Source organism: Triturus cristatus, chromosome 3_2 (genome assembly GCF_964204655.1).
Source record: "Triturus cristatus chromosome 3_2, aTriCri1.1, whole genome shotgun sequence".
In the NCBI taxonomy this organism is placed as follows: Eukaryota; Metazoa; Chordata; class Amphibia; order Caudata; family Salamandridae; genus Triturus; species Triturus cristatus.
Window position 1 is genome coordinate 472,446,356 of NC_140584.1, and position 26,326 is coordinate 472,472,681.

The following is a 26,326-nucleotide window of genomic DNA, read 5'->3' on the forward strand; positions in this document are numbered from 1 at the left end:
AATGTTCGCTCTTTGGTTAAACACCATTTAGCAATTTTTGATTTCGTCTCTGAGGAAGCCCCAGATATATTTTTCCTGACTGAGACCTGGCTTAATGAGGACACAGTGGTTGAACCGAATCTTGCATTACCTGCCGGATATTCCATCTGTATGCTTAGAGGTTCTAGGGGTGGGGGCATTGCGGTGATTTTTAAATCTTGCTACACCCGTCTCTTCGTGAAAGAAGCTATTGAGGGCTGTGAGTGTTCTCGCTTTGGTATCACTGAGTACGCATCTGACCCTATCTGGCCTGCTGATCTATCGGCCACCTGGGCCTGCTACTAAGTTTAAATCTGCTTTGCTGGAGGCTGTCTGCACGCTCGCCATGGGCACTGCTAATTTTAGTGTTCTGGGTGATTTTAATCTGCATTTTGATCTCTTGCAAGATAGTGAGATTTGTTGCTTGCTTGCGGACCTGGCTGCGTACCAACTTAACCAACTGATTCCCGGGCCTACCCATTCTGTTGGGCATTTGCTGGATCCTATTTTTTCCAACATTTTGTCTGCAACTGTGGAGACTCCTTAACCTATGGGTTGGACTGACCACTCGTTGCCAACAATGTTCTTTTTGACCTCAGAACCTATTAATAACACCATTTGACCGCTTGTTTTTAAACGTCCATGGCATAAATTGAGGCTGGAGGATTTTCATGCTTTGACATGGATCCGATGGGACCATTTAACCACGCTGAAACGGGATATAGCCTGCTTTGTGACTGGATCACCCACGGGCTAGACTCTCTTATTCCGGCTAAGTGGTCTAGGGGCCGTTCTTCGAATATTAGTCCCTGGTAGAATGATTCATTGACTATCTTAAGGAAGGCTTGTAAAAAATCAGAACGTGAATGGAGAAAGGATTATGATCCCAGAAAAAAAAGCATGTTATTTGGCTATGGTTAAACAATACCACAGATCTATCTGTAGGGTTCGAGCGGCATATTTTGCCAATGAAATCAAGCTCAGTCCCAATCCAGCTAAATGCATTTATAAGATTCTTAAAGATCTTTGGGCCAATAACAACTCGGTGGCCGTCATTTCATCCGATCGGCAATGTGAAGACCTGGCTACTTTTTTTATTGAGAAAGTCCGTACCATCTACCGGTCTTTTCCACAAGGGACCTCTCCATCTACCACTCTTTCTAGATCCTTGTCTTGGCCTTCCTTAACAGTCATACCTAGTATCTCGCCGGATAAATTCATTCAGTTGAGCCGGAAAGTTAAATCTGGCTCTCCGGCTGACCCTTTAAAGCCGGCTCAGTTTAGGGAATCTTTTTCCTTTTTCTTGACTCCGTTATGTCAGATTATTAATCTCTCCCTCTCCTCTGCCACTGTCCCTGTATTATGGAAGCAGGCATGGGTTTCCCCCATTCTTAAAAAATCATCACTTGACACTACCAAACCAGAACATTTTTAGCCTATTTCTCTCCTCCCTTGGGTGGCTAAGATTACAGAAACACATGTGAATAACATACTCACAAATTGGTTCAGATCTTTTCTAACTGACAGATCTTTGAGTATCAGCCCCCCCCTTTCTTTCTCGGACCCATTCCATCGATCAGGGGGTGCCTCAGGGCTCGCACTCAGTCTGTCATTATTCAATCTATGTTCAGCCTCTTACGGCGGTCACCAGGCAGTGGGGCCTCAACATGGTCTCCTATGCGGACGATACGCAGCTGGTGGTGACCCTGGCAGACGGTTCCACACTGAGCGCCTCTAGGTTCAGGGATGGCCTGGCGGCCGTCACAGATTGGATGACCTCCAATTGTTTACAGCTGAATGCTAACAAAACCAAGGTTTTGTTAGTAGGGAAGAACGCTAGCCTCTCGAGTGAGAGCTGGTGGCCGAGTGTCTTGCGCAGCGCTCCTAATCCCAAGCCTGTGTTTAAGAATTTGGGGGTCTGGATGGATTCCTCCCTCACTTTTCAAGACCACACAAAGAAAGTGGCCGGTACTTGTTTTGGTCTCCTACGGGGTCTTAAGCCTCTTCTTAAATTTTTTGATTCCCCAAACACGCCAGCTGACTGTCCAGTCAGCTATTTTATCCCGTCTGGACTATGCTAGTTCTGTACTTTTAGGGGCTAACCAGGCAGAAATAACACATCTACAGCGCGTTCAAAATGCTGCTGCTAGAGCCTTACTAGGGCTCCCGCGATTCTGTTCCTCTGCCAGTGCTATTCGTAAACTCCACTGGCTTCCCATGACGGAGCGCATTCAATTTAAGACGCTCGGTCTTTCATTTAGGATTTTGAAGCTGGCTACTCCTAGTCTACTTAGTAATTTACTCGTTCCATATGTTCCTGCGCGTCATCTGCGCTCCTTGGGGCAACATTTGGTTACTGTTCCCCGCATTAAACGCCTTCGTGCGGGGGGGTGGTCTTTCCGCTGCTTGGCAGCAAAGCTTTGGAATTCTCTGCCTGCCCAGATCCGCAGCATGACCTGTTCATCCGGGTTTAGGAAGGCGATTAGAACTTTTCTTTTTCCCTCTACTTAGCGTTCTTCCTTCTTATTCCACTCCTTTTGACGCCTTTCTGTTTTAGTGATTTGGTTTCGCTCTCTGATGCTGCAGCGCTGGGACGCCTCTTGGCTGGGACAGCTGTGCGCTTTATAAATCAGTATAACATAACTAACAAAACTTGGCTTCCTCTCCCAATGGCTTTGTCACATGCCTGAACTGTAATATGTGCCCCTTTGGGAGATATAAGGTAAAAAAAAATCTGATATAATACAACTAAGAGATATGAGATGACATTTTATAAACTGCAAAACAAAACATGTGATTTATATATTGGGCTGTGAATGCGAGTAGATATATGTGGGGAGCACTGTTAGGTCACTCAAGCAACGTATACAGGAACATGTACGAGCTATTAAGAACAATGATCTAAAGTACCCTATGACTTATCACATGAGGGAACATCATGGTAATGATTGCAAAGTGTGGTTCCACGGGATTGACCATACTCCAATACACCCATGTGGTGGGAATCGGGAATTAGCTCCACGCCGTAGAGAGGCTGTCTAGATATGCTGTTTAAGATGTATCCAAATGGGACATAACACAGATGATGAAATGCATTACCATTTATAAAGGGATGGGTGCTGCCATACCACAATTCCTGTTTTGTCAATGTAACTCGCCGTTGCAATATCTGTATTTAATATATTCCGGTGACTACAGGTTTCTGTAGTCTACAAAGGGTCTGTATTACAGTATATAAATTTCAATATATGTACTTTAGCATAATTTGTGTCCCTATGTATATTGTCATCTTCCTTTTAAGATTGGTCTTAAATCTGTCTTCAGACTTTGCCATTAACACACTTTTTGATTCTCTTTTCCAGGACAAATGATGGAGCATGTTGGTTTTCTTTGACATTTGTATGGTCCCATTGCCTTTGGGACCATTCTACATTTTTTAAAACTTTTTTATGGAACAGTACATCGTGAGAGGACTTTGTCATTGTTGAAAATATATTGACTAATAATTGGCGATATGTAGCATCTATCGGACGATTACTTTTGGGACTGCTGTTTTTGATGCCCAGTTCCATCTGTCGCATCATGTTGTATTAGGATCGCTGAATGCTGTTTATAGAAAGGTTCCAACATGTACACATGCATCGAGTATACAATTATGCTAACTGATTCTGTATCTAGTAATAAATATTGGTACAAGAGATTTATATTGCTTATTGGAGCACCATCGTAATGACAGTTTGATTTTTTAAATTGAATTCATCTAGCCCTTACTTCGCCCTGTGTGGAATTTGACTCGCCATAATTGTTGGACGGTATGCTGCCACCACAAGTTTGCCCTTTTATATGCGTGCATCACAATTTTCCTCCCTTGTATTTTGACCTTACAGACTTTATTATAAGATGGCTGTTTTCTTTATGCTATTCATGTGCAGGCATGCATTTGTGATTTATATGGACACTCCCGATTCCACACTAGACTGTTGCAAATGAGATATGGTCGCTCGCGTTATTCAATTACGATCATTATCGTAGTGTCTTTAAACTTTTAATGTTCTCATGGTATATCCGCTTTATGCCCCGTCCCAAGTAAAATATATATAAGCAGGACTCTAAGGGTTCTGCTTTCTTTATGAATTTGCGCCTTATATGTATTTTCTCTACCCAAGGACTTAAAAAATCCGGATGACTTCATGTATTTTATAAAACCCTCTCAAATATGGCGGCTCTGGTTTCTTCGTCAAACCAACCATTCAGGTTCATAAGGGGATCTGTGCGCCACGTGATGACGTTGCTTTTAGACGCTGCGCTACCATCGCAGTTTGAAACACAGGCGGGAGGAGCACGCCAGATATTTTGCTGGACTACACTTCTAATTTCAAAGTAAGTTATTGATTGGGGCGTTTTAGTTGGGGTCAGGGTTGTATGCCATGCCTTATGTCCCGCTTTGCCGAGAATTTGCTCCGACGCTCGGGTGCATTATGATCGGGTCTCAAGACCCACCAGGATGCTGCGTTATCACGGTTTCAATCATTGGCGATAGTCACATCAGTTGCTATGTTGTTACATACCGCTATCAAGGATTAGAGACTTAAGCATCACAATGTGGATTTTACTTATATCCATTTGCATTTATGGGGAGGGCGAATTGTTAGGCACGATGTCCCCTTTGGCTATAAATTTGCCTTGCTTAGAAGCTCATTTGAGTCATAGCTTTTAATATAGAGATACTGGGTCACATTTATGTTCTTTTTCCATCTGACCTCCTGTCCTGGTCTTTGGTTCAAATGCAAATGGTACCGGACGTCTTCCTTTTGAGGCTGGACCATTTTATAATTTACTACAGCATTACGGTCGCGCTTTTGGGATTAATTTGGTTACTTTATGTGAATCTGATTATATCCACGGCTGCCTGTATTAGAGTGTTTCTAAGGATGTGCAGGTCCTAATGTACCAGTACGTTTCCTATATAACAGTGGTTATCATACAACATCATTTACAGAACTCTTTATGACTTTTGGAAACTGGAATTTATTACATAACGTTATTGATTCTTATCTTGGATCTTCTACTTGCTATACGGATGAGGTAGGCTTAGTTTCATTATACAAATACGCATTGTGTAAAGTCATACAAGTTGTTATGGATTATTATTGTCATGAATGATTGGGCACATTTGGGGTTCTTTATTTTTTTTTATGTTTAAGGGGGCACCAAATGGCACCTTTGTACTTTAGATATGGTGTACTCTGTCAATTCTGATGTTGGTTTTTATTTGACTTTAGTCCTGACTACAAACCGGCCTCAATATTGACATAATGCGGATCACATTTGTTGGACCTGTGCGTGACTTGCAATGTTTGAGTTTGAGGCAACAGATCCAGTGTAGACGATCTAGACAAGGACGTTTATTGACGCTAAAGCAAGTTTTCACTTGGGCTGTCCTCTCTGGATTCCATCTTGGTTACAACACCTCTCAGATAGTCTCACTTTTTGTGCTGCTGTCCATTTATTCTTCTTCCTGTACTGTTGCAAATGCATTAATGCTATGAAGATCTCTGCTATCTGTCTTTTAGTCTCGGATTAATATCCTTACATGAGATGGATTTTGGCTATGGTCTTTTATCAATGTTTGATAAGAGTTTTCTTGCAGTGATAAATTTTTTTATATATGTGATCTATTTGATGTTTTTTTAAACATCATATATATATTAGTGCTGTACATTTTATGTTTTATGAATGTCGTTTTTATATGTTTTTAAATTTACAGCCCTGAAGAAGTCCTATGTTATAGGACGAAACGCGCTGGCTGTTGCTCTTTAAGAATGAAATAATAAAGAAGAAATGTTCTTACTCCACGCCTCATTGAGCAATAACTACCTGTATGGACTTGATTACTTCTTAAGTGATGCAGCTCTGATCTAGCTTATTTGTACAATTGCCCCTGGCGATAGGTGGGTGCTCTTGGACAGGGGGCACTTCTAGAGGCTTGCACACTAGATATTTCAAGATTTTTGATGTGATTGGTGATTTCTTTGCGATTGGTGCCTCAAGTGATTTTGGTTGGTCCACTGTCCAAGTTTTGTGTTTCTAGACTTCTAATGTCCATTAAAATCATACTTGGTCAACACTAAATCCTAAAAATATGGTGAAGAAACGGGTCAGTAATTAATGAACACAAGTACCCAACGAGCCATAACCCCCGAACAAAGTTCAGGGAACAGGGAAAAAACATGCTGCAATTATACAGTTAATAAGTCTTCTATTAAATGTTTTAAATACTGACGGATAGTGAATCTTGAAATCATGACCTTAAGATGCCCTGAAACATGTAGGTATGCATTTGATTGATGTTTGTCATGTTTAGGATCTGTATAATGTATGGGAGTGCAATGTTACCTCTGTAAACAAAAGAGAAAAGGCTGCTGATTTGCGACATGTTTAAAAAATGCAATAACGCTGATATTACTATTCCATCAATAGAGTTTTGTGGCGACATTACTAACTTCTTAGAAGATAAAATTAACATTGACTCCAGAACTAACAGACTTGAGGCCCTATTATGTATAGGGCTCACTTTCGCAGTTTGCGGCCTGGCACACCTTAAAACAGGTGCGCGGGGCGCAAACAGGGAAAGTGAGCTCTATTACATATAATGCGCTGCCCCCAGGGCAGTCGCGAACTCGTGCTGCCCTGGGGGCGTCACATTCAAGTGAAATACTTGGCAACTTGATTGTACCTTTAAAGGGGATTAGAGATCCCTTGCAGGTAGGTGCAGTGAGTGACTGCGCCCACCTGCAAGGGGATGTCTGGGGGTGGGTCCATAAGACCCCCTTTCCCTCCTCCAGAGGGCTATCAGTGCGCCACCTGAGACCTTCTTTGTCTCTGCGCCCACGTCTATATTACGGCACAGGTCAAGACGCAAAGGGATTACCTCATTTGCATGGGGCACGCCCTCATGCAAATGAGGGAACACCCTCTTGAGAAAGCTCTGGCACTGTATGTGCGCCATCGCTTTGGGTATTACAGTGAAAGCATCTGCTGCCCCTTCTTTGAAACCAAAGTGCCCCGGGGGTGTGCAAGGGGGGCTCAAATGCCTGTTGTGTCCCCGGGGCACTTTGTGAACACGCCCGTTGAACTTTAATCGTTGCTCAACACGATACTACTGACTTTTCACTACACAACCATCTCCGTCCAGCAACAATTTTTACCCTACTACTGCAGAGCAATGTAACATGCTAAACAACAGTACAGAAGGGGTGGTTTTGCCGCTGGTTAACTTCCCGTCAAATGTTTAAGGCTCTTACATTATTCCCACTTGTTGCAACAGAGCCAGTTAATGACATGAATGGCATTAATCTGTTGCTTACAAGCCTAATCCACACCACCTTAAAGTCGTCTACTGATAAAACCAAAAGTTAATTCAACAGATGTGGCAATCTACAGAGCCGCATCTGAGAATATCAATGGACACAGACACTAACCATGTGATATTCAATGTGAATGTGGGACTGAACAGATAACTTCTCTAGTAGATGTCCTCTGTGTTAAAATGGATGGCAGCTATCTCACAATATACTCCTTTCGGATTTATTGGCTGCACTGCACACCAATGACTATACCACACTAATGAGACTTGGCGTTTGTGAAAATTTAGATTGGATAAAATCCCTTATATCTGGCGAACACATGCAATTACTCCCACTGTTTCAGTTCTCTTCACAATCGCAAGGGTTTCACAAGGTTCAGTGCTGTTGCCCTTCCTCTTCAATGCTTACACTCTTTCACCCACCACACACATCTGCTCCTTCAGCATCAACTTTTAATTCTGTGCATCTGGCACGGAGCATCCATTCAAACTCCTTTCCCAACAGAAAAAGGTATTTTTAATACATTCCTACAGACTAGCGAGGAGTAGGTTAGCAGTAACTTCTTGAAGAAACCCCACAAAAAACAGACACAACGGTCATATTGGAGCCTAATTATGTGTCCCCTACAGCTTGGCCCATGTAGGGTACCTGTTCAGAGAGTTAAAATCTAATAATCACAATGCTAGCCTCCTAGATCTAGGTTCCAGATAAGTTTTGCCTTTTTCATTTGCTTAGCACTGAGGTGATTTCCCCTACTTAAGTTTTTAACTTGAAGTACTTTCCATAGTGGTTCTGGTTTTCGCTTAACTGAACTTCAGCAATAGCACCTTCCTGCACACTTATTTCACAATATAGACATTCTATACTGCCACTGCTAGATTGCTGTGATTTCTGAGCTACCGCAGAACTTCAACCATAGGGTCACTGTGTTGTGATCACCCAAATAACCAAAGCTCTGGACAGCAGGTCCACAACAAATGGACCTGACTTATGCCTGCATGGATGGATGTAAGTAATTAGCCAAGGTTTAGGTCATGCGCGGTGCGGGGTGAATCTAGTTATAAAATACAATTATCACTATTTCAATAAAGCATGAACGTCCAGCTTGTGTTTTACACAACACTAGCAAACTCTTATAGTTTAATATAAACTGTCAGCAGAAACCACCTAATACGCACATTTAACAGGAATGACAATGAAAATGTAATGCGGAGCAGAACCCGTTAAATAAAAAAAAAATGACGGTAATCACCTCATAAAGCAATAAAATCAGGCCTGAAGATAAAGAATAATTTACAAGAAGCTCTATTGTTCACAAAGCTTGAAGGACATTTTGAATGCAATACTGTACAGAGACAGGAACTGGTAGGGTGCTTGCAAACCGCTAAGGTTTGTGAAGATCAGAAAAGATACTTGAATCTACATTGATGACGGACAGCAGGCTACTTTTGCTAGAAACACTAATTGTTTTTGATAATCTAACATTAATACATAACAAATCAACCTACCAAGTAAACTCAACATCTGATTCCACCATTTCTGTAAATAAAGGCAGGCATGTTTCAAAGTTTGTGTGTGCTTCTTACGGAACTTGGGAAGCCCACTGAGCCTGGGATATAGAGATGGATGCAGGCGACCACATGCCAAGAGAAAATGGCACCTACAGTTCATAGGTTTCCATTATCGCCTTCCTGACTAATTGGGTTGCTGAAGCAAGGAAAAGTACTACAATTTAAATCGACAATGAAGTGAGCGGTGTGCTTGCCAAACGGGAGTCTTTACACTCTTCTTCACCTGGGCATAAAGCAGTTAACCTTATGTAGCTAGTCTTGATATCTGGCGAGGGGTTCAAGGACCATAGCAGATATTCACAAATATCATTTGTATGACATGTTGATTCTTAAGCTGCCTGTCTCAAGTCTTGTGTACAGGGCTGGAGCAGACGTCGAGGTGGAGAGAAGATGCTTTGCTCTCCTTGGGCTTGCAGGTGTTTAAATACAAGCCAGCAGAAGCAGGGCAGTCCAGAACATCTTTATCAGGGCTTTGAGGCATTGTCGTAGGCAGAAGTTAGTGGGCAGCTTTCAGCACCACACTTCGGATACAGCAAAAGCAAAGAGCCCATTTAGCTGCAAGCCCAAAGAATGTACAGTGTGTTGAAGGGAAGCTTTAAAGCTGGACAATTCGACCCACTGACAATCAGTGTCCACTGACTCAAGTTCAAAGTCAGCCAATTAGGCTTTGGCCTAGTTTCCTCAAGGAAGTCTCTGCAATAGAATCCATCACAGACTCCTTTAAGCAGTGGAGGGGATCCCAGGGAGGGCCATACAGAGTAAAACACGTTAGTATTCTGAGTATTACTCAGTCTATCTTTTTTCATACATTAATGTAAATGGTCAGGAACAGCTATGGGTAACTATAACTAAAGGTATACTAGTAGCATGCGACTCACTTGTGAACATACATTTTGTTTTTTAAATGGCTCGTAGTGCACACAGTACAAAACGTAAGTCACAGAAAACAAGGGTTCCCTAGAATTCAAACTGTGTGGTATAGCACCAACATAGTGTTCTGGAATGGGCCATAAAAGGGAAAAAGAGGATGACCCACATAGGTTCATGGCATGGTGACAGGTCAAAATCAAAAGCATCAATGAGCATGATGACCCCTTCAGATGAAAAGTTAATCACTTAAAACAACCTCTCAGATCTGGCAGTCAAGAAGATCCAGTAGGGACCACATTCCTGGTGGAAGATACTGATAATGAACATTGAGAGAAGAAACTGGAGGCATTTAGGGCCGTACAGAATCTGGCTGATATAGCATGTAACTAACATCTTTATTTTTCCTGACGTGCCTGTGATACAATAAGGAAAGGGATTAAATTGAACTCCATTAAACGGTGATACTTCATCCACTGACCTAATTAAAGGGGAAATATTTGTTTTGACATCCGGAATGGGCAGAGGTGCTCCTGACTGCAGATCTCAGAAACGAAGTGAAGACTTCTTGAAGGGCAAACAAACAGATATTAGATGCTAGTGTAATGACCATATAGGGACACTCATTTCTAGGATATACGATAGCTTGCAAGTGAATGTGATGATTTGGAAGCATGATTAACAGAAATTATACAATCAACTAGCCAACCTTATTACCCTGTCACCAGGCAGGTCGCTCCCCCCATCCGCCACGCAGCCCCCTGTGGGTTGAACCTCCGTTGCCGCTTTTGCCGCCTGACTGCTCGCTCCCTTTTTCATTCTGTGCCCCTGTGTTTTGCTTTCTGTACCCCTCTGCTCTGTTGTGCCTCTCCCGCCGTCTTTTCCCGCCGTTTTTTCCCCGGGTTTCCCCCCGGCTCCTCCCCCGCCGCTGAGCCCCTGCGGCCCTGCCCCCTTCACTCCCATTGGCCGCCCCGCTCCCACCTCCCAGCTGCTCCTCCCTCCCTCTGCCCTCATATGGAGGCCGCTGGCACGCCTAAGGCAAGCCCATCTGCGCCCGTTCCCGCCTGGACTGCACCCAGCGCCAGAACCCCTGGACCCCGCACCCCCTGCAACGCCAGACTGCACTACGACGCAAGCACCCTCCACGCACTCAACACCAGACGAGACCACCCCTGCTACCGGGCCACCCCGAAACACACCCAGGGGCCTTCACCTGCCGGAACGGCAGATTCACCAGCATCCAACCCTCCACACCACCAGCCAGAGAACCCAACCACCTCTGCTGCATCCTCCTCAACACCTGCTCCGCTCGCTAGCACGCCATCGAACTCTGTGACCTCCTAGACTCCACAGCCCCCCGACGTCGCCTTCCTGACGGAGACCTGGCTGAACGCCACCTCAGCACCAGACATCGCCATAGCCATCCCACAGAGCTACAAGATCTCCCGCAGAGACCGCTCCAACGGAGTGGGAGGAGGAATCGCCATCCTCCACAAAGACTCCATCAAAATCTCAACGAACACCGATGACACCCTCACCACCCCCGAGCACATGCACTTCCAGATCCACACCGACCCCAACACCACCCTCAGAGGAACTCTCTTCGACAGACCTCCCGCACCCCGCCCACAGTTCAGTGACACCATCGCCGACCCCATCAGCACCCACACCCTCGCTTCCACGGACTACATCCTCCTCGGGGACCTGAACTTCCACCTCGAGAACAACGACGCCAACTCCATCGCCCTGATCGACAACCTCACCAACCTCGGACTCAAACAGCTCATAACGACACCTACTCACGCCGCTGGACACACGCTCGACCCCATCTTCTCCGCAAGCCCCCATGTCTCCTTCAACCACACCACCGAACCACACTGGACTGACCACAGATGCGTCCACTTCACCTTCAGAAAACCCACCACACACCACCGCACCCAAAAGCTACCACGCTGCTGCTGGGGCAATGTCACCGAGGACCAACTGACTACCGCCCTTGCCCTGAGACCACCCACCGAGACCACCCACCGACCCAGACACCGCCACGACCAACCTCACACAGTGGATCAACGACTGCGCCAACACCCTTGCCCCTCTCAAGACCTCTACAACCAACCACACCAACAAGAAAGCCGCCTGGTTCACCGAGGACCTCCGGATCTCCAAGCACACCTGTCGGAAGCTGGAGAAGAAATGGCTCCATGACCGAACACCAGACAACCACACAGCCCTCAAGAGCGTCACCCGCCGACACCACCAACTCATCAGGACCGCCAAGAAGACCGCCTTCAAGGACCGCCTAGACAACAACGCACACAACACCAAAGAGCTCTTCAGCATCGTGAAAAAACTCTCCAACCCCAGCTCCAACACCAACGACATCCCGCCATCTCAAGACCTGTGCGACTCCCTGGTCACCTTCCACCGCAAGATCACCGACATCCACGACAGCTTCAACTCCGACCCCCCCCCCGCACCCACCAACCCTGCGACTACCACTCGCACCAGTCGCCTGACCGTCAGGTCCAGCGTCAGCGACGAAGACACCATCAAAACCATGAACTCCATCCACTCCGGATCCCCATCGGACCCCTGCCCTCACCACGTCTTCAACAAAGCTAGCGCAACCATCGCGCCCACCTCCGGAAAACAATCAACTGTTCCTTCGAGACAGCAACCTTCCCAGAAAGCTGGAAGCACGCCGAGATCAACGCCCTTCTGAAGAAGCCCAAGGCGGACCCCAAGGACCTCAAGAACTTCCGGCCCATCTCCCTGCTCCCTTTCCCGGCAAAAGTGACCGAGAAGATTGTCAACAAACAGCTGACCCGCTACCTCGATGTTAACATCCTGGACCAATCCGGTTTTCGTAGCAACCACAGCACCGAGACCGCCCTCATCGCCGCCACTGACGACATCCGGACTATGATGGACAAAGGAGAAACAGCCGCCCTCATCCTCCTGGACCTATCAGCAGCCTTTGACACGGTCTGCCACCGCACCCTATCAGCACGCCTCCACAGCCGCCCTCATCCTCCTGGACCTATCAGCAGCCTTTGACACGGTCTGCCACCGCACCCTATCAGCACGCCTCCATGACGCCGGTATCCAAGAGAAGGCCCTGGCCTGGACCACATCCTTCCTCTCCGGCAGAAACCAGAGCGTCCGCCTCCCACACTTCCGCTCCAAAACCACCAAGATCATCTGCGGCGTCCCACAGGGATCCTCCCTCAGCCCGACTCTGTTCAATATCTACATGGACCCCTCGCCCACGTCGCACGACAACACAACCTCAACATCATCTCCTACGCCGACGACACACAGCTGATCATATCCCTCACCGAAGATCCCCACACCGCCAAAGCTAACCTCCACAGAGGAATGAAGGCCGTAGCCGACTGGATGAAGGACAGCAGACTGAAGCTGAACTCAGACAAGACAGAGGTCCTCATTCTCGGACCCACCCCATCAGCCTGGGACGACTCTTGGTGGCCCACGTCACTAGGCACAGCCCCGGAACCCATGGACCACGCACGCAACCTGGGGGTCATCCTTGACTCCACTCTCTCCATGACCAGGCAAGTCAACGCCGTCTCCGCGTCCTGCTTCAACACCCTCCATATGCTCCGCAGGATCTTCAAATGGATCCCCCTCAACACGAGAAAAACCATTACCCAGGCCCTCATCACCAACAGACTCGACTACGGGAATGCCCTCTACTCAAGAACTACAAACAAGCTCCTGAGACGACTCCAACGCATCCAGAACGCCTCAGCCCAACTCATCCTCGACATCCCCCCCCCCGCAGCCACATCACACTCCACCTGAGAGGCCTGCACTGGCTCCCCGTCAACAAAAGGATCACCTTCAAGCTCCTGATCCACGTTCACAAAGCACTGCACAACACCAGACCCACCTACCTCAACAACCGACTCGGCTTCCACACCCCCACCAGAAGCCTCCGCTCAGCCAACCTCGCCCTCGCCACAGTCCCTCGCATCCGAAAAACCACCGCCGCCGGCAGATCCTTCTCCTACCTCGCCGTCAAGACCTGGAACACTCTCCCCACCATCCTATGACAGACCTAGGACCTGCTGGCCTTCAGAAGACTCCTCAAGACCTGGCTCTTCGACCAGTAGCACCCCCCCCCCCCCTCCCCAGCGCCTTGAGACCCTCTCGGGTATGTAGCACGCTTTACAAATGCTGTGATTGATTGATTATTGACTATGAGTTTGGCAGGCAGATTGCCAGGCCCAGGCCCTGCAGCCAAACCTACACAGCAACAGACATCCATACCAAGATGGTGGCCGCAACTTTTCCTTCAGGTTACGGCCAGGCAATCGCAATGCATGCTTGAGCTTGCAGATCCACAGTTCTGAATCCGCAGCATGTAATAGCCATACATTTTGATCATGAATTTCTCAGCAACTAATTAATGGATTTACACTAAATCATGACAAGGACACTTTCTGGATCAAGATCTAGCTTTCTGGCAAATTTTGTTTAATTCTATTCAGCTGTTCTATGGAAAACTGAAGGGGGAAAACACTTTTTAGGTCCTCTCCCCCTCATCCCCCCACTCCACCTTTTTCTCAGCACCCACTCTACAGATCACCCAAAAACTTTCCAAGAAGAAGTGGAGGTAGATGACATTTTTGGGGGACTTTTTGTGAAGATTCATCAAACTGCACCAACGCTGTTAGCACACCAAAAATCAATTTCCAATGGGAAGGGGTTTCCAACTAGAACTACATTCATTTGAGTCGCAAGTTGAATAAAAAATTCACTGCATGTTGCGGCTTTCCCCGAGTCAGCATTTATACATATCTGAAGGGTGTGTGGGGAGTGTGGTGTTATATATATATATATATACACACATACACACACACACACACACACACACACACACACACAGAAAGGGTGATCCATCTGCTATAAGCCTCAACCCTTAAATTTACACAGGGGCCCAGTAAGCAATTCTCCTAGGTGTGTTTAGGCACCACAAAAACTTAAATCAACTTCCACAATGCAAAGAATGAGCAGAGGAGGAGACAATAACTTGAGATTATGGTGCAGAGAGACTAATTGAAGAGTTTCCTTCTCAGGGTCCTCAAAAATGGTGACTCTGAGGCCCACCATTCTGCAGTTTGGAAGGCTGCAAGGGGATTATGGGTGCTCCAAACGATTCAATTTTTAATGCCAGAGGTCTTCCTTTAACAGAAAACTCAACACTTTTATGAAATTCAATTTGTTTCTTTGAACGATTTTTAACTTGCTGATTTTCAACTAACTTTAACATGTTCTTAAAATAGTCTCAAATTGCATTTTTATACAATATTCAACATATTTTGGGAATGAGCCCATCGAGTTAACAATTTTATTGAGTCTTTTAAATAATAATGAAAAACTAAATTGAGCGGCGCTAAGTGGCGCACGCGCGGAATGGCCGCCATCGTGTGAGGCTCCTGCAATTCGGCGCTAAAAATCCGTAAATTATCCTGGTTCCATCAAAGGGATCGACTCCTGCACCACGAGATTGTGAAGCCTGGCTGAAGCGGACCACTCGGTGTAAGTCTTGCGGCCAACCAAGACTATTTGAAGCACCCAGCACTGCAGTGGTGTTTCAACCGGACTGTTCAGACGGCGCACTGGAGCTTGCTGGTGGGCTGCGGAGACTACGTGATCCCCGTGGCGCCCACGAGGCAGGTAGGCCTCTACAGTGTGGTGGCAGCAGGGGTGCGGCGCTGAGTGGCACTGCTGGTGAGCAACGCTGTGAGAAGGCGGCTGGCTGCAGACGGCTCCATTAGCGGGCCAGGTGATTGTAATCCATCACCGTGGCCGGACGGGATCGAGGTGTGCTGGTGCCCGGAGCTGCTGTGACCACATCAGGCAGGCGAGTGGCGGGACGGCGCTGAATGGCGGCACGCAATTGAGCCGAGTGGGCGACTGCTCTCCAGTTAGGGCCCCTGAACTGTGCCAGGAAGAGATTATTGCTGCCTTGAGACTGTGGCTGACACATGCAGCCGGCGGCTTAGTGGCGGTGGACGGGTCTATGTGAGGATACTGCCCTTTTGCTTGGTGCGTAGGGAGTGCATGCCCGGGTGACAGTGGCGGCGAGAATGGAGCGCTGAATGCGCAAGCTGACATGGAGCAGATTGGCGCCTGGGGACTCAGATACAGGCAAGTGCCGGGGGGAATATAACTTGGCACTGCCTTCTTAATATGGACTGAGAACCTGTGCAACTTTAATTGATTATTGGCCAATGGGACATGTGGAGGACATAGTGCAGCCCTAGGGGGCTTGTTGTCTCACTGTGATTCTTCATTGCCCCGCATTGCCGCCAATCTTGCATGAAGTGTCAAGGCATTGTATCTCTTGTGGGGCGGACGGCGAACAGGAGGACCGCAGAGGGCTAAATAATCACTGTGGTGAGTATCTGACCAGTGGGCTGTACGTGTGGCATGCAATAACACCGCGGGAGCAGAGACTCAGAGTGATATTATTGGCAGAGTGTTATCTCCTGTCGCGGATTCTGCGCTATGCATGGTGGAGAAGGCTCGGGGAGTAGTTCCACACCTTGAACTCGGGGGGAGACCGAGCCGTCACACTAAATCGCCCCATATCTGATATTGTGGACACAGGTGCTGCGATGGGGAAGGTGGATGCGTGCTAGTCGTGGCTGACTTTTGAGGCCACAAAAACCATGCGGCAACAACAGGCGGAGGCTGATGCTGAAATGGAAGAATCGCCAATGGGCTCACAGGTATCACCAGGTGCCGACGTGGCGTCGATCCTCTCGGAGGTGCGGCAGGGCTTCGCAACAATTGCGGACAAGATGGACACGTTGACATCACGAATGGATACCATAGCGCGGAAACTGGAGGGTCATGAGATGCGCATAACAGAGGCTAAACACAGAATCTCGGAGGTTGAGGATGCCACGAGTCAGGTGCAAGGTGCAACGGCGCAACTAGACAAGCTCTTGAAGATCATAGCGGCTAAAAATGAGGACATAGAGGCGAGAAGTAGGAAGAACAATATTCGCGTACTAGGAGAGTACCAATACCGGCAAAATGGAGGAGTACATTGAAGAGATGTAGGTAGCGGTGGTGCGCCCGGAATTACTATCACCTCATTTCATTGTGGAGAGGGGTCATCGCTCGCTTGGGCCGCGACCTCCCCCCTGGCAGCGCTCCCAGGCCTACCATTGCACGCCTGTTGAATTACAGAGATAGGGATGTGGCACTAAGGGTGGCCAGGGGAAAAAAACAGCTTCATTACAATGGTGTGTCCTTCACGATGTTCCCGGATTTCACGCTACAGGTCCAGGAAGAACGCCGCAAGTTCCTGGCAGTTAAACAAAAGTTGAGACAGGCACAAATTGACTATGCATTGCTTTAACCTCCTCGCCTGCGCATCACGCATCAGGAGACTCAAACGTTCTGCACAAAGCCTCAACAGGCAGAGGACTTTCTAAAGCAACTTAAGAAACAAAAGAAGAAATCGCCTGTAATAGAAGGGCCGCTATCAGCAACGACATCAGACATGGAGTGACTGGAGTTGTGGAACGCAAATTGCAGCTGAAGTAGTTTTGCTGTTTTTTATTAGCATTGTTGCTTTTTCACTTTTATGCATTATGAATGCAGAGCTAGCCTATGGAAACTAGATAGGTAGGGAATGATCCACCATGGGTGTGCGAAGAGCGTCCCGGACGGTAAGGCTGACAAGGACTGGAACATAACATTAGAAAAGCAGCTGAACACCCTCGCAACCTATTCAGGATCTTGCTTACTGATGCAGGATCTCTGGACGGGCACGAGGTGCACGTGGGCCACCCAGCAGAGATCCCTCAAAAGGGTGTACTCCATTATGTTTCTGTGGAAGTATTGGTTTTTGTTTGATTTTTTTCCATGTCGCTCTGGAAAGGGGCAGAGTTGTTGCTTATTGAAAGTACGTTCTGGGGGTTAAGGGAGGAGGGAGGAGTGTGGTCAACTGGCATGATTGGGATGCTTCAGTGGGAGGTGCAGGGGGCAGTTGGGGGCATAAATGTCAAGGCAAGAATAACGTGCGGTGCACTCTTCAGGATACTGACTCTCGTATACGCATGGATGTGGCGAACTGGGAGCTTAAAATGCGCTTGTTATGTACTGATAGGTTGGAGTGATGGTACCGGATGACAAATCCATATTGAGAGTTATCTTGGAATGTCAGGGGACTTGGGGATCCGCAGAAATGCAGGCAAATCCTGGCCTATCTTGATAGACAGCAGATACAGGTGGCTCTGCTGCAAGAGACACACCTCAGCCCGGGAGCCATGGTGGCGTTCGCCAGTAAATGGGCAAATTATAGATTATTTTCCTCTTACTCCTCATATGCAAGAGGTACAGCCATACTAGTCGAAAAGCAGACTCCCTTTGAGCTGGCGGGCGCTATTGAGGACCAGGAAGAGCGATATGTCATTATATGGGGGCGGCTTGGAATGGACTCGATCACCATCGTGAATTGCTATGGACCTAAAGTGGACACTCCAGAGTTTTTCACTACTGTATGGGGCAAAATATTGAGTTGGGTCCACTCACGCAATTTGGGGGGGAGGGGGGGGGGGGGGTGATTTCAACGTAGCCCTAAATCCAGCTAAAGATGGGTCCAATGCTGCGATGCACCATTACAATCATGCACGAGAGGTGTTACAGGGGATATTGGAGGGGGGAGGGGTTAATCGACAGCTGGAAATACACGCACCCAGAGGTGTGAGAGGGAACACATTTCACGTCCTATTGTGGCACATGGGCACGTCTTGATTACTGTCTGCTCTCACGGGGGCTATGCTCCTCCCTTTGTAATGTTACACATTTAGCCAGGACGTTTTTGGATCATTGCCCCGTCAGGGTGTCCCTTACCCCACCAGGATATGATAAACCTAGGCCACGCTGGCGGCTGCAACCTCCTGCGCTATTAGATGCAGTTTTTCAAGCTGAATTAGGAGATGAAATAAAAGATTTTTTTTCCAGAAATAAGGGGCCAGTGGATAGTGTCGAGATAATTTGGAAAGCGTTCAAAGTGACCATAAGAGGGTATTGCATTTCAAAGAGCTTTAAGTTTAGTTTAGTTTAAAGGAGTTTGTAGAGCGCTTGGTAACACCTCCCGGTGTGTCCCCGCGCTATGGAGAAAGAATGCAGCAGTAGAGGAAAAAAAAGAGGAAGGAACCAATTCACACAGCAAAGAGGCAAGTTTTCAGTTTCTTCCTGAATACGATTTCATTACTCTCCAGCCTGATATCTAGAGGCAGGAGGTTCCATTGCTTGGCAGCTAAGGTGCGGAATGATCTGCCACCCATTTTAGCTTTTTTGGGGCAGGTAGTTTTGAGTAGACCCATTCCTTTGGATCTAAGAGATCTGTTAGGTTCGTACACAGACACCAAATCAGACATATATACCGGAGCTCTGTGATGAATTATTTTATGGCACCAGAGCATAGCTTTAAAAACAATCCTCTTACTGATCGGTAGCCAGTGGAGGGCTGCTAGAGTGGGACGTGAAGGAGCTCGACGGGGAAGCCTAAGCACCAGGCGAGCTGCCGAGTTTTGTAGAACCTGTAGCTTTTTTATGTTTTTCACTGATGTCCCCATGAGTAGTACATTGCCGTAATCAATACGGGACGTTATTAATGCCTGCGTCATAGTACGCCTGGAGTTAATGGGTAACAGGTCGAGGGTGCAGTTGAGGGTTTTCATCACCCCAAAACACTTGCCAACAGTCTTCTTTACGTGGCTGTCAAAGGACAGTTTATTGTCCACCCATACACCTAGGTTCTTCGCCTCTCGTGTAGGCGAGGGCAGAGGACCCAGACAGCTGGGCCACCACTCTGTCGTCCATTTAACCTCATTGCCTCCCATAATGAGGACCTCTGTTTTTGTCCCATTAAGTTTCAGACAGTGTTCATTCATCCACATAGCCAGTTTGGACATACAGGCGTTGAAGTTATCAGCTTCCTTAGAAGGAGCATGGGTCAGCGATATGAGGAGTTGCGTGTCGTCGGCGTAGGAGACAAGCTCCACGCCGAACGACTGCACCACTTCTTCCAGAGGGGCCATGTAAAGATTGAACAGGGTGGGACTCAGGGCGGAGCCCTGAGGAACCCCCTGTTCCAGCATCACCCTGTCAGAGAGGAAAGTTCCTCTTTGGACTTGGAAGGTCCTGTTAATCAAGAAAGACCTCAGCCACCCCAGTGCCTTGTTGGTAACTCCCGCTTTATTTAGACACTGTATCAGGATGGAGTGTGCTACAGTGTCAAAAGCGGCACTGAGATCAAGCATGATGAGGGCCATTGTCTTTCCCTTATCTGCTCCCTCACGTAAGGTTTCAGTGGCCCTCAGGAGAGCTGTCTCCGTAGAGAAGCCAGTTCTAAAACCCGACTGAGATTTATGGAGAACATTATGGGTCTCAAGATGTTCCATAAGTTGACTGTTAGCGATTTTCTCTGCTAACTTGGCCACATAAGGTAGCAGGGATATAGGTCGCAGGTTGTCCATTATGTCCATGCTGATGTTTGATTTTTTCTTAATGGGTAATACTATTGCCTGTTTCCATTCCTCCGGAAGGCAGGAGGTAGTAAAGGAGGTGTGTAATAAGTGCCTAAAATGAGATTCTAATACAGGGAAGGCTTCAGCTAAAATTTTCGGGGGAGCCGGGTCTCTAGGAGATCCCGATTTGATTTTGTTGCACATTTTGGACAAGATTTCATAAGAAGGAACTACAAAAGAGTTTAAACATGCAGGTGTATTTACAAGTTTGTCATTTTCTATGAAGTCCGTGGCCGAATCTGTCTGGTTAGAGAAACTAGTATAGATTTTCTGGATTTTGCCTGCAAAATACTGTGCAATATTATTGCACGCTTCCACAGAATCATTATGGACCTACAGAGGACGCTCAAGAGGCTTGAGCAAGAATTGAGGGCGTTGGAGGTACAGATGGGACGAGGGGAGACAGGTCAGGTGCAACAAGCTTTCCGTGATAAGCTGTCAGAGTTTACGGACACTGCAATGAGGGAGGTGAACTTAAAGGGGCGATATTGGGTGGCACGTAGATATGGCGAGGGGGAGCGACCAGGTCAAGTGCTGGCTGAGGTAACCCGTAGGCCCCGCTTCACGACACACGTTTTAGAGGTTGAAGGGCCTAGCGGGGAACTACACAGAGACTCGCTGAACATACTTGAGGCGTTCACTGACCACTACAAGCAGCTATACACGTCGCAGAGGCAGGGACAGGTGGAGCTGGATAGATTCATGGGGGATGTGGCATTAGGGTGGCCAAGTGATACGCAGCGGGGTTTTTTGAGTCTACCTTTTGAGTTGGACGAAATTAGGGAGGCAATCATGCAATTGAAAACTGGGAAGGCACCGGGATCGGATGGGTTGCCTGTCGAATTTTATAAACAATACATATATATATCATGGCACCAGTGCTTCGAGAGGTATATGAGGAATCTCTTGAAGTTGGGATTCTTCCGCCCTCAATGAGGGAAGCGTTAGTCACGTCTTTGTTGAAGCCAGGCAAACCCCCTAGATCATGCGACTCCTACCGGCCGCTATCCTTGATGAATTGCGACACTAAGATCCTGGCTAAAGTACTAGCCAATCTTCTGACGCTCCTAATTGACAAACTCATACTCCCTGATCAGTCAGGCTTTGTGCCGGGTAGACCAACTACTCAATTTACGCACGCTCTTCTCGCCGATTCAAACAGTGGCACCCGAATTCCTGCTAGCTGCAGTATTCCTTGATGCCACCAAGGCATTTGATTCTGTGGAGTGGGACTACCTGTTCGGAGTGCTGCAGCGTATGGGCTTCCCGCTCCCTTATATATCTTGGATCAAGTTACTGTATCATCAGGCTACTGCCAAGATCTTGATAAATGGCCATTCCTCCCAGTCGTTCACCATTTCTAGGGGTACCCGGCAGGGATGCCCATTATCCCAGCTTCTTTTCGCTATTGCGATTGAGCCATTGGCCTCCAGGCTTAGTCAATTCCACCAAAACAAGGCTTTCCGTTGCTGTCTGCGTCCGCTTTTGATTTCCTTATAAGCGGATGATGTGACCTATATTAGGGACCCTCAGCAGAACATGAATCCCTTACTGCGAGAGTTCATTGTATACAGCAGGCTCTCCGGCATCACAATTAATTGGGGCAAATCCCAAGTCTTCCCTCTCACTCCGGCAGTTCCACGGTTCCAGCTCGACTTCCCGCTGGAGTGGTGCAACACGGATATCCGTTACCTGGGTATACAGGTGGCCAGGGACAAGGAGGACACGATATGGCTCAATTATGACACGTCTGTCTAACAATGTCACCCGCTGTATTTTGCGGGAGAAATTGCCTGTAATACTATGATCTAATGATACTTCTGGGTCTTCGGTACCTCAACTATGTTATAGATGCACTGTGTTTATCTTGCTGGTCAGGAGTGAATGTCTATTATACAAAATGCATTTACTCCAAGTATTGCTATTGTGACGACACATACGAGATCTCATCGTGCAGCAAGTGGAGCCTACTACATGTTTGATGCCATGTGATGTTTTTTCATGTATGATAAAATCATAAATAAATTAAAAAATTCAAAATTTAAAAACTAAATTTACATTCTCCAAAATAAAAATGCACACTTGCTTTGAAAAGGTGTCCATATATTATACATTCATAATGTTCAGAACATCTTTTAGGCATCAAGATGTTGCCATTAATGTCTAACTTAACCAAACCAGTCACCTGTTACAGTAACATAATTGATGTGTTCCCTTTCAGTATCATTTGACAAAAGTCTCATGAGTCCTTGTAATTTATCAATTAAGTACAAATAAATGAATGATCCTCACAAGTCATTCATGTAAAAGTCACAAGACTATTCATTTTATTTTTTGTTCAAATCTGTTTATTTATTTTTGCTTGCATTACATCTCCTTGAAAGGCAACGTATCACATCAAGAACCATGTGTACATTACTCCGTCTATTCATTGTATAAGCATATCATTCAATTTGAATGTTAAGCAGGATATACATGGCTATACCCCCACAGGTTTTGGATGAGGTCTAGTCCTCTCAAGCCGCCCATGGCACGGAGAATGAGGGTTACAGCACAGTAATTGCATGGTATCATCAGCATGTGTTACGGAGTCTCTTCTGATCTTGCAACAGATACAATTGAACAGTTGTTGTGATCAGAACTATCAAAACTAAACAAACCATGGCAGCATTAACCGGCATCAGTGCAATCATCCCTTCCCATGCCCCCCCACCACCCCCTTCGTCCCATCTCCTGACACCAGCCTGACAGAAATTTCCCCTCCATTGGCTGCAGCTATGCCCACCTTGGGCGTTAAGTGGAATATGGGCGAGTACCTGATGTTACTACCAACTGTTGCCGTGTTATCAAGCCTCCACTGCATGTTCACATCAACTTTCCGCAGGCTGCCCCCCCAGACTGCCCCCCCAGACTGTCCCCCCCGGTCTGTCGCAGGGTCTGGCGCAATACCCCCCACTGGGTAGCTATGGGCTCCTTTCTTAGTCCCATCGATTCTTCCCTCACTATTGCAAGTTCTTCCGCTTTGGCCCAAGCTAAAAGCGAGTATCTCCATGCATATATGTGTGGTGGATCACACGCCTTCCACCGCTTAGTGAGAAGGCGCTTGGCAACCACCAATCTCAGGTCAAGGAACCTAGATGCGACTTTTGTGGCCAGGGTTCTGTGGAATTGATGTAGGAGGTAAGCAGGCCATTCAAAGGGGATGTCGCGTCCTGTGCATGTATGCAACCGCTCACTGACTTCCCTCCAATAGGTGTGCAGCCCGGGAGAGTCCCAGAGCATATGTATCAATCCCGTATCGGGCTCCGAGCAACGCAGTCATACCGCATCCTCACGGTGGAAGTATCTGTTAATCAGCTCAGGGGTGAGATATGCTCTGTGGGCTATAAACAGCTGTATCTGTCGAAATCGCACATTTCTGGGTACGCGGACTGGGCTCTTCAGCGCTTTTTTCCATTCTCTATCTTCCAATCGGCGCCCCAGATCTGTCTCCCACTTGTGGCGGAGCGGGTCTAGGCTGATCGCTGCATGTGTTCAGAGTAACGCCGCGAACCAGCTGATTAAATGCCGGCCCCGTCCCAGAACATGGAGATACTGTATGGTAAGGTTCCGTAGTCATGTCCCCCCCATTAAGCAGTTAGTGTCGCGATCAATGACCTACGTCTCAGGAATTGCCCTGACGATAGCCCTGTGTTCTCAGCTAGGGATTCAAATGGTATAATGGTTCCGTCCTGGTACAGATCTCCCAATGTCTGCACGTCCGCTGCATGCCAATCCCGGAGCTCTGTACGTGTTAGTACTCCAGGTCCAGTAGGGGATCCCTCTAGTGGTATTGCTGGCACATAGGGAGTGAACGTTCTGGTGAAGTAGAGGCTGTGGCGGTAGCATTTATATGCAACCGCCAGAAGTAATGGCTTTGGCCCAGCGGTTTTGGTGGCCGGGTGGAAAAGCCTGGTTATTCGCTCCAGCGAGTAGGGAGGAAGCGTAGTCGCCGTGTCATCTCGGCCCCTGTCTGCAAGCCAACGGGAGACCCATTGTAATTGTGCGGCCAAGTAGTAGTGCTCAAAGCAGGGCGCAGCAAACCCCCCTGGTCAGTTGGTAGGTACAATTTCGCCAATGCCAGTCTATGTCTGGCGTTCCCCCAAAGGAATTCACAAGACTATTCATGTTCTTAATTAATGCTACTTGGGGGGTGCCATCGTTTCCCAAATACATTCACAATTATTCACATTGCAGAAGCTTTGTACATTATCTGCCTGCAAATTAATTTTAATCGTTCTACAGGCCAGAAATCTCAACTTTGCGGTTTTATGTTATGCTTCAATAAAATTCCAAAGTATACAAAAAATAGTGATGGATGGAATGCTTGAATTAATCACAGCCACTGGTAATTACAGCCAAACAGACTGAAAGTCTCAATGGAGGGCTCTCGACAGAGGAGTTAGGTGAGGCGGTTCGAGAGATGGCAAATTGTAAGGCACCAGGCCTGGATGGGCTGCCAGTGGAGTACTACAAAACATTCTATTCCTCCTCCACCTGCGAGAAGCTCTCCTAGAGGCACAAGAGCATGGGATACTGCCGAATAGCAAGCGTGAAAAGCAGATAGTTATGGTCCCTACAACCAGGTAAGGACCCTTGAATCCCAGTTCCCCTGTTCATGCTTAGAGTTGATGCAAAAATTCTTGTAAATGCTCTTGTTAAAAGACTGCGCAGTATGGTCACTTATCTAGTACACGATGACCGGTGTGGCTTAATGCCGGGGTGGGGGACCGACATGAATCTGCAGCGATTGTCCAATGTCTTACACTCTGTCTCCGATAGTGAGATCGAAGCAACGTTGATTGCTTTAGACGTCGAAAAAGCATTTGTCACCCTTGATTGGGAGTACCTCTGGGAGGTTCCCTGTAAAATTTGGAGTTAGAACTGCCATTTCTGTACTGGGTTGAAACTGCTCTATACTTGTCTGGTTGCAAGGGTTTTAACAGGCCCCATGGTGTCCGAGCATTTCCCTATCGAGAGGAGTACTAGACAGGGATGCCCCCTGTCTCCGCTTCTTTCTGCTTTAGCGATGGAGCTGCTGACAAAACACCTTTGCCACAACATGGCTGAGTGGGGAGTTGAGAGGGGAGGGAAATACCCTCATTGTCTCGTTCTACGCAGACAATGCGATAGTGCATGTCACTAGCCCCGAGCAGTTGGCGAGGATACTGTTGTGCATCACATCTGAATTCGGAGAAGCGTTGGGCCTTCAGATCAATAAACAATAGACTGTACTATTCCCACTGGTCGCACTGGCAAGGGCGCGATCAGCTGAGCTCCCCGTAACTAACCTTCAATGGTAGAGGTCTCACTTTTGGTATCTGGTGATTCAGATAGCAACTACTCTAGTAGGCTGCTATAACTTTACATGGGAAGAGTCCTTTTGGACCGGAGGACTCCCAACTGTTTCTGGATACGCATACTGCTGTCAGTGATGGACAGGGTTGAGCTGAGCAAAATGGTTCACCTGCCCCGCTGTGTCTATGCCCTGCAAAATGCTATGTATAAAACTCTTTCATCTATCTTCACTAAACTCAAACTCCTAGAGTGGGTGGGTAAACACCGTAGAGTTAAGCTGGATCTGCTGAAGTTAGACACAGACCGACGGGGTCTAAGACTACCAGACCTCAGACTGTATTGCTTCACGAGTATTTTGAAATATGCTGGTCAGTGGTGTTCTGATGGCCCGAACATGAAGAAGAATCAGCTGGGTGCATGTGGCGCGGAGGCAGACTTCCCGCACTTCCTTCTGCTGGGGGGCGCGAATAACAAATGACCTCTTAATTGTCCAGCAGGTGGCTGTGGCACGAGAGCAGGAGGTAGTGCGGGTATTGTCAGGCCCCCTATCCTAGACTCTTGCCCCTGCGTTGGCTGGAACCCATAT

General features: G+C 47.3%; 1 protein-coding gene across 2 annotated transcripts in view; it reads right to left on the bottom strand.

Annotated features, from left to right (window-relative positions):
* Positions 1–26,326, bottom strand: part of PDE3B (phosphodiesterase 3B) — a 1,362,481-nt gene that overhangs the window by 607,817 nt on the left and 728,338 nt on the right. The window lies entirely within an intron of this gene.